The sequence below is a fragment of the Thunnus thynnus genome, chromosome 2, assembly GCF_963924715.1.
Source record: "Thunnus thynnus chromosome 2, fThuThy2.1, whole genome shotgun sequence".
NCBI classification, from domain to species: Eukaryota; Metazoa; Chordata; class Actinopteri; order Scombriformes; family Scombridae; genus Thunnus; species Thunnus thynnus.
The window spans coordinates 12,462,908-12,473,186 of NC_089518.1; the positions used below are offsets into that span (position 1 = coordinate 12,462,908).

At 38.5% G+C, this 10,279-nt stretch overlaps 1 long non-coding RNA gene across 1 annotated transcript in view; it reads right to left on the reverse strand.

The window, feature by feature from the left end:
* LOC137192638 (uncharacterized) overlaps nt 1–2,012 on the reverse strand; it is a 77,172-nt gene extending 75,160 nt beyond the window's left edge. Inside the window, exon 1 of the long non-coding RNA XR_010930609.1 lies at nt 1,522–2,012. This is a non-coding gene — a long non-coding RNA (uncharacterized lncRNA). The remainder of the gene's footprint in view (nt 1–1,521) is intronic.
* Nucleotides 2,013–10,279: the final 8,267 nt, after the last annotated feature.

Here is a 10,279-nt window from a genome sequence, read left to right on the forward strand (position 1 = left end):
CCACTCTTGGATTCATTATCCAACAGATTTGAAACCTTGTTCAACCAATTATCTAATGACAACTGCACACCTGGTCTAGGTTGATTAAATACAGGGTTTCCCATACATTTATTTATTTGTGGCGGCCCACCACAATATCAACATTGACCGCCACATATTGATTTTCTTTTTTACTATTTAAAAAGGGATAAAATAGAGTTGCGTACAGCGCAGTGATTCCTCTAGCCCCCTTGCCCCGCTCTCACTCTCTCATAATAACATTGACGACGGACTCATTTGTGAATAGCCCCTCCTCTCTCTCATGATCATGCGCAGGAGGAAGGATTGTTGTGTTATCAATACTTAGTTGGACTACTAACGCTAAAGTTTCTTGGGTGACACACTGTGGCTTGTACTGTACATTTACTGCCAGATTGACAACTTACTGCTAACCTTTTCCTCTGCTCCGCTCACATTCACTTCACTTTTCTACTACTCGCTTCTCTCAGGAGATACATTACCAGGAGTTTCCCAGGCAATGACACAGAGGTTAACTCATGTTTCGAAACAGCTGCTCAGAGGCTCCCAAATGCTCCCAAATGCTCTTGATTTCTGAATGAATGGGTATTTGGCGTTATTTTTGGAATTTAAAAAAAAAATCTTTGGCCTGGCAGGGGTTCTCTCCACCAGGCCGGTACAATTATAGGGGAAACACTTTATATAAAGAAATCTGTCACAAGTCGATGTCGGCTTGGGCTGAAAGTAGAAAAACTGTTGGAAACTGAGTCTGAAGTTGGTGCTTTTTATGTCTACATACATTTTGGCTTCCCACGTTTAATATGAACATCTGACATTTTAACAATATATACATATATAAATATATATATATATATATATATATATATATACATATATATACATATATATATATATATATATATATATATATATATATGTACACACATATGACTGAAGATAAATAAAAGCATAATAGGTTAATAGGTTTAACATTTTAGTTAAATAAGTGCGTGGAGGAAATGTGAATGTTACCTGTGTTGTGTGACAAAAGCCTGTTGAGTTTCCCTGTGAAGTATTAGCAAAAAATAAATATATAAAATCAGCTGTGTGTGAGATAACAGCCATGTTTACATCCCTGTTGCCACTTTACAAAAACTACCTCAACACAGCGGGAAGACCTGGCAAAGCAAACAAAAAAATACAGAGAACCAATTCAGGCCACAACACTCAAAATACTTGGATATGAATATTTGTATTTCATCTCTACATACATACACAGCATGAAACCCTCATAATGCCATTAAAATAACACATCTGACAACAACCAAAGAAAAATTTGCCCAGCCACTACAAGTAATAAATACCAACAGCATGTCAACAAATGCCAAGACATAGAGCAACAAGGCAGCTAGCAGACTCATAGCTAGCATTAGCTTACTGACAATGCTAAGCGCACAAACACTGACTTAAGAGGGACTAAACATTAAATCACTTAGCATGTTGGCAGAAGCAGCAAAAACTTACCTTTTAAAGTAAAGAAGCGAGCCTTGGCATATGGAGTGTAAACTTGTTGTAAGACGACTCCCATTGTGGTCCAACTGCAGACACCAGGACAGGAAATTTCAATTTGTCCGAAAGTGCGCGCTTCGCACCAAGAATGGGGTCACATAAACTGGTCAGCTGTCACTGGTTAGACGTGATTATTCCCATGGATGTGTTAAAAGAGCTGGATACCGGACTAAAAATGGCGCCCATTCAGTCCTGTAGGAATTGCTCGCCTGGCGTATACGCCAAAAAAAGTAGCTCCCGGGTTTGCTTCTGCGTTGTGCGGCCCACTGAATGTGCGCAGTAGTGTTTCACCTGCTGGCCCCGCCCGCGAGCTCCCGCTCGGCCCATAGACTTTACATTGTGATGACGTCACGGATTTTTAAATCGCTTTTTGCGGCTCGAGGAAAGTTTTACAAACATAAAACCTCCATGGATCAAAAGTTCATAATAGAAAGAGTCATAATTGACGTTGTTTGCAATTCGAGGGGTCCTGTCAGCAGTATTACAGGCGTCTCTTTTACAATGGTGGTCTATGGGTGAAAATGCCTTCTGGGCCACAGGGGGATTTTTCGCTGCAAAACCGCGAGTGGCCACTGGGACACAGCGACACCGTTAGTCTGCTGGCAGTCAGGATTTGTAATGAAATGCAACGTGAGCAGCATCAAGTTTTATAGTAGAGTTACAGCAGAGTTAACTTAGCTAACAAGCAAAACGGCAACAGAAAAGAGGGGTGGGGCTTTGTTTTTAATTTTTAAACTGATGCCTTAACGTGTGTAGGATTTAGTGGCATCTAGCGGTGAGGTGAATGATGACAAACATTAATAATGAACCTATAGCCTAAAATAAGATGGATAATTATATATTAAACGCTCTACAAACTAACACAGGCATTTTCAGTTATTGCATCTGATTGGACCTGCTCAGGTACTACTGTAATATGAATGATAAAGGCATAACTGGTCACATCCTAACAGCAGAGGAAGCACTGGCTGTGCACACCCACACTGTCTTTAAACTAGCCAACATTTTATAAAATAGTTAAAGGCCCTGCTCACCAACACAGGTGTTTTCAATTAATAATTAGCATGGGCGTAACCATGCATACTTTGGAGGGGTCATGTCTCCTCCGATACTGAGAAAATACCAATCTGTCCCCCCACAAATATAGAGTAAAAATATGTTAAATATTTATTTTTTTATATTTGTGAAGCCTATCAATGGTTCTAACCCTCCCCCAAGCTGTGCACTTGGTTGTGCCCATGTCTCACTTTGCATTTCGTTGCTATTAATGCTTGATAAAGAAGCTCAGAATCAGAATCGTTCTCATTCACCTCATGTCATTCTGTGCTGTGATGGTAATCTGACCGGTTTTTTTGGTCAGTCAATGGAGGTGAACAAGTGGAAGAAGTAAGTGTTTTTTTTCAGACAGTAAGTAAACAGATATCTACGTACTTTAGGTAATGTTAGCTCAGTAGATAAGGCAATACCTAACATTTAACGTAACAGTTACTACTGTGTACTGTAAACTGTTCTTCATACACTTACTATGCAGCTAGCTAAACAGCATGATAACATTAAAGCAAATAAAACTTGTAATACAAACAGAATATTCAGTGTATCAAATAAAAATTATCATCAAGGTCACACATTCATACACTGATGGCAGAGGCTGCCATGCAAGGTGCCAACCTGCTCATCAGGAGGAGTTCTAATCATTCACACACTTACACACTGATGGCACAGCCTTCAGGAGCAATTTGGGGTTAGAGGCATGAGAGGCATGCTGTAAGCAGTGGCCAGACAGGGACATGCTCTGGAGATACAGATGATCAGGTGAGAAATTGGAAATCAAGAATTTACATTTAATTCTTTGCACAAGTCTATGATTTCATTCACATTAGACTTTTCAGTGTGAATACGCAGAGTTTTATTTTGAGACAAATCAACAAAATACAAATTAACTTGGACTAAGGTAAAAGTCCACAGCACATTGTTTTGTTAAAGCGATAATCTGCCATTTGTTCAAATGCAGCATTAGTTGTTGTTCTGATCTCAATATTTACATAAACATACGTGAAGTATGTATTTTTTCTCCATTGGAACCTATCCTATTCGCTACTCCTGGAAAAAGCATAATTTTAATTGATAGGTGTGTTTAAAGTCCATAAACAGTAAACAATAAGCAACTGTTCAAAACAAAACAAAGGAAGGGCAGCCACTATCTTAGAGAAATCACAGACTGTTCCTTGAAATGTGAATTCAAATGGTCAATGTTGTTCTCAAGACTATGCTCTAATTGTGCATATGTTCTTATATAAATATCATAGAATTGTGGGAAATGCACAATGGTGGTATTTATGTGTATGGAAAAAATCCAAAGAAGAGGAGGAGGAAGAGAATGTGGACCCAGACGAGCCACGCTATGTCCTTCTTGGCGTGGTCATGGTAACAGCTGGGGGATACATCATATAAACAAGGCTTCTGCTGCCACAGCTCAACAAGATTTTCCTTCTTTGTTGGAATCCCAAACATTTAATCATCAAACATGCATCATTTTGCTTGTTTTACTTCCATCATTGGATCATTTCATGCTGCATTCCTATTGGTTAGTTAGTAGACGTCTGTCGAAGCAGTAGTCACATTGTGAGATGGTTAGCCTTAATTTCTGACACAGAATTTTGTCCCAGGCTATCTTTGGTTGCAAGATCATGACAACAGCCATCTTTGAAACTCTCTCTGTGCAACATAGGACCACCGTTTCGGAGCCACGACCAAAGATATCACCACATTTCTTTCATGTTGGTCATCTTTTGTCTTCGACAGGCCAAAACCGCACAGTGTATACACGGCTTAACAGCTAAATAATTTGGCACTTTTTTTTTTTTTACTTTCAGGAAAGCAAGTGAATTAGGGAGTCAGTAAGAGTTACACTGGCTGTAATGTCAACTTCACACCCCTCTCCTTTGCCGTGCAGTGGCCCAGTGGCCAGACATCCTGTCTCACACTGCCAGGCTGCTGTGAAGGGTCCATTGTGTTTGTCACCATCTGTCTACACCTGTCAGACATGTTGTCTTTCATTTAGAGGGCCCAGCTTCAGCTTTGTGTGTGCATGTGCACCTATGTGCGTTAGTATAAGAGTGTGCATGTGTGTGCCTCTCTGTGTCTATATGTGTGTGCTACTGAATTTCTATGTATGTGTTCCTGCACATGCACAGACATGGGCTCCCTGGAGCAGTGACCTGTCAATCCCAGATGCTGTCTTAGAAAATTGTGTCCTGCTTTTAGATTCCTCAGTCTCCCCCAACCCTCATGTCTGTAACTGCTGATGGCATTCCCTCACTATTGGGGAACCCTGACAATAATGTGTGAAGTACATGTCAGTTTTCATGATGAGAATTACAATCAAAAGAGGAAAGCAGTCACTGTCGGGACCTGTCGGGACCCGATAGGTCAGGCTGAGTTTAGGAAAAAATTTAGAAATGATGTTTGGTTACGTCGGCTATGCTAGCCTATTTGACATGGTGCTTCAAGTTCTTTTTTATTGAAAATATAGCATAAAAATAAATAAAAATGATGGACCTACTGTCTCTGTTGGCCTACTTCCTGTTCAGTGCTGGGGTTTGTTATTTATATGACAATGCAGGAAAAAAGTAGGATAGATGCACCAATTCTACATACTTCAATTATTCACACATATATAACAATTATAGTTATACATATAAAAACTATTACTGTCCATGCAGCCAACTTCACAATTTTGGTCCTTGCATGCTTTCACACATACTATATTTTCATATTCCTGCGCACACTGAATTGTGCACCATCATTAATAACATGCCCACAGAGGCCACGGGGGGTAAATAGTGTATATTTTTCATGTCAACCACATAACAGATCCCATGAACCAAAATGATATGTTTCCCCCTGAAAGCGAAAAACAAGAAAATCGTGCTTTGGAGTTGATATCGATTAGATGTGCCTGGATTTCCCCATTTCATCACTTTCTATGATTACCCCAGTGATTTATTATGTCTTAGCATGTCAATATATTTTACTTGAAAGACTGGAACACCTTGCAGAGGAGAAACTGGTCTGAAAGCACACAGAGAGCGGGAGAGAGACAGACCAAGTGAAAGTGAAGGTAAAAATCACTATTTTAAAATGCAGAAAGTACAGTGTTTTAAAGACGGTTGCCAGCCGAAATTCTAAATACAGTTTACATAAATCAACACATTAATGCAAATGAATTAATAAGGGACTGAAAAGGATGGAGCAGGCACATGTTCTGCTCACACATTCTGGAAAACTGTACATTAGTCACTTTTGCACCTTAGTTTTAAGTGGCAAATTTGTCATGGTAACAGCTATTTTCATGATATATGCAGGATGTGTAGATTCAGAATTAAGCAGTACATCATACGTTGTTGGTAAATTTAATACATAATCAATTTTCAATAAAAAGTAGTAATTTAATTTAATTTAATTTAATTTAATTTAATTTAATTTAATTTAATTTAATTTAATTTAAAATAATTATTTTAACATACTTAGCTGGCATGTATCTGGCTCAACATTTTGACCACTTGGTAAACAGAAGAAAAACAATTGCAAAACTGTCGCCATATGCTGAACCACTGGCTTTGTTTACTGAGCAATTTACTGAATTAAAGACAGAGGAAACATCCTAATTTGATCTTTCTTGCTCTTTGATCCTTGCTTGAACTGGAAGTCGTTCTGGTCCGCCATTCCAAAGCGCTTATTTCTGCTCTGAGGAGCAAGGAGCAAGGATAAATGAGAGCAGCCTTCACAGAAGTCTTTTACCGGCCGACTCACCCAATTATTGGATATCAGTTATTGATTGGACACTGCAGCTGATTGGACAGATCTGATACATCATATCACTGAGTGGAGACAGATTACAGATTCAACTCATGTGTATAACTCCCTATATCTTATTGGTTTTCTGATCCACCATCTAGTTAATTGTCGGTCTGATCAACAAAAGAACCATAAACAACTTTCTTCATTTATTAGAAAGATTTTTATTTTCATGATTTTTTTTAATTTCCCCCATTAACTTTTATTAAGGACAAAATTAAAGTAAGAGAGAGTCTGTCAGCAAGAAACACATTTTAAACACATTTATATTTCACATCATTTATCATCATTTCCATTTAGTCACATGTGAGGCTGAAAATCCCTAAACATTGGGTTTGATATGAATTACATAATTTCAATTTTCCCTGAAACATTTAGCCAAATAAATAATTTCCAGACATTGTTTCATGTGACACTTCAGGGGAAAGGACCTCTCATTTCTCTAAAAACATATTTGACTTGTTTCCTCTCTCCTCATATGGTTTCCTTGTGTCTCTCCATGTGTCCTCAGTGGGAGGGACTAAGACACAAGAAAAAGACGCAAGTGAGGGAAACGTGGATGTAATTATGAGACTTGAGATGTACCCGGTGTCATCCTTCTGAATTTTACTTTTTTTAATCAATGTTTTTACACAAGGGTAGGCAGTAATTTCTAGCTTTGACATTGCGTATTCATGTACTCTGAGAAAGTAAAATGTTTGAACAATTATGGAAATTAAGCATTGAGTCAAGATATATCTGTGATCATGGTCTGTACCCTCAAAGGGAAATGGTCAGACAGGTCCTACCAGCACTTCATCTTCTGGCTAGATAAGCAATGTTAAGGTGATACATGATGTTTACTGAATCACTGGTAAAAGAAATGACAAGTAACTGTTCTAATCATTTATTTTATTCAGCTGAAAATGATCCATTTTTTGAAAAGAAGAAAAACAGTTTCTCTAGCGAAAGCAAACACCACTAAACGGTGGCTGATGTAATATTGCTTTGTATAGGAAAAATATGTCTGTCATCGGAATAGCTGATGGATTTTCAAAATACATGCAACGAATGGCACAAGGTAAAATGACTTTACCATTATCAACTCAATATGACTTTATGCAAAAGGCTTTTGCAATAAACACATATAAATGCTTCAACACTTAATAACACCAAAATTGTCTTTTTAAAAAAATAATGTATAATCTATAAGGGCCCCACTGTCACTGACTCCAACTGCTCCTTTACACAACAGCAGGTTCTGTTATCTACGTACAGTCTATGTACTGTATGTGTAGAGTATAGATGTCTCTACAATGATGTCAACTTGAAAAATTAAAACATTTTTAATGAATGAAGTGAATACTTATGATTGTGTTGTGTTCCCTTCTATCACATAAAAGTATATGAAAACAAATTGAATGAATGATTGAGTGAATGCGTAAGTTGTGGTTTTCTACAGTTGTCCTTGTTTTGACTGAAGGTCTGTTTACAGAGAGCTGGCTATGCAGAAATGCTCAAGGTAACAGGATTATATGACAGAAACACTTTGCTGTCTGAATAGTTGTGGTGTGGATTTTGATGGTAATTTGGGCTGTTTTGTTCACCATGCACAGCTCGCTGAAAAAAATGGATTCAATAAAAGATGTGCAAAAGATGAGTCATAAAGCCGATATTGACCGCAGAGTGGGCTCAGCTTATGTAATATAAACAATATTTGATGTGCCTTCCTGCAGATCTTTTGTCTTGTGGTCAAAGCTCAATTTGTCATCAATAAACATGTCCAGGTATTTATATTTGTCAAGCTGCTCCACAGCTTGGCCCTTGACAACATTGGCATCTGAAATCGATCAACATGTCCTGATGCTAAGCTGCAAAAATGAATTCTCGCATCACTGAACAAAGTCTACCAGCAGGTCCAAGGCTGCCCCATTTATCCTGTGGGAGTATATTTGTAGAGGGTTATTGATAGTCTGCTGTCCATCATTTGTAGGGATGTAGTTGAAGAATTCAAAACTAAACTCCATTCAGACATATTTTTAGGCTCACATGAATCTTTATGATATGAATGCATAATATATATATTAACAGAAGTAAAAAAGTTGTGTAAATTATTCAAGGACTATGGATAATCCCTTAGAAATTCATGACATTGAACATTTTTGATTCTACTTGCAACATTATTTTTAAATCTCTGTAATAAAGAGGAAACCTCAGTCATTGACTGATTTTCTATTTTCTATATTTTACCAGTAATTTCTTCCTCTACAACCCTGTATATGTAAGAGGCCCAACTCTGGAAGACAGAGGAAATTCTTGACATATCTTTAAAAACACAGCGCTGCACTCAGCTACTGCTACCAGCTGCTAACTCGCTGTGATATCAGCCAATGATAAGTTGAATAAATGATGGTGCTTTTCTCTTTGTAGTATGAGTTAAACACTGCACTGCACTATCTGAAGGTGAAATGCCTCATAATAGTGAGATTCTCTCTGTGATGACTTGTCAAGATATGCCTTTGTAAAATAGACATAATAGTATCAGAAAGCTTTATATCTAACCTTTTTTTTTTTTTTTTTTTACCATTGTTAGCAGCTGATGTATCACAGGTTACAGCCTAGTTGTGAGAATCTCTGTTAGGGTGAGTCCTTGTTACTACATAGGGAAGAAATAAATTAGGTCACAGTTGATTAATCAGATAAAGAAATCCATCATTGTAAATTGATGTTTTGTAAAATGGAGTTTGTAGCCAGCAGGAATAACTCCACAAATATGCAATGAGTTTAACTGGTGTGCTTGTCTACCACATTGGACAAAGATAGAAATAAGTTAAGCATAGCTCAGGAGAGAGCTGGATGGGGATGAGCATCAAGACCAGGAACAAGACTTTTCTCACATCACAGCAGCAAATGGATTCATGTTTTAGTGACCTCAGTCTCAAGAAACAACCTCCAAAAGGGTAGTGGTGTTCTTATGCAGACACTGTGAGGACTCACGTGTGTGGTAAAACCTTCCATGGCAATCAATAGCATCACCTTCCATGGACATAATTTCTTCTGGATTGTTGCCTATGCCGTCTGTGTGTGACAACCGTGAGTGTTACTGTTTAACCCCTCGGTGTGCTGAGTGGACACCTGTCATCCATGGCTCTCTGCCGAATCTGCACTCGGGGGCTTAAAATCTTTATCTCTGCCTTTGCTTGTAATATTTAGAAGCTTGGAGCTATTAGTTTACAGCCCCTCATCCAGCTAAACCCATAAAACAAACCAATCAAAAGCCCAGCACAACACTGAGGCTTAGAGAAATCCGATGGCTTTCCTGGGCTATTGATCTTGCCCTCCAGAGCCAAGGCCTTTCTATGGCTTGGAGGCTTTAGAAGAGAGATAAAAACATCTATGGTGGTAAAAAATGACATTGATTTGACTAGAGCTGCTTACCTCTTTAAGAGGTATAAATTACCTGGTGATTATTAGCCCATGAAGGGTAATGCAATCTGGATTTGGCTAGTTTGAGACCCTCTTATATCTTAGGGAAATGAAACCTGGTTGTCAAGAAGGTCAAAAGCTTCTGTGTCATTGGCACAGGCCACAGGTGGGGTTTTGGCTTCAGCAGTCAGCTTGCAGACCATCTGGCTCCCCATCTATAACTTGTGCATCCTGGGCTTACAGTACTGCATGCCAAGCAATCGTATGGACAGCCAATAAACACGCTCCAAATGTTTCCGTGTGATAACAGCAAATTGGAGCTGCAGGAAGCATGTTGTGTTCTTATTCACAGGGGTCTCTGCCGTGAATATCCATTTGCATGAAATTAATATGTGCATGGGGGAAGAAAATGGCTGAGCGCTCAAGTTAAACTCATTAGCAAGCCCAGCAG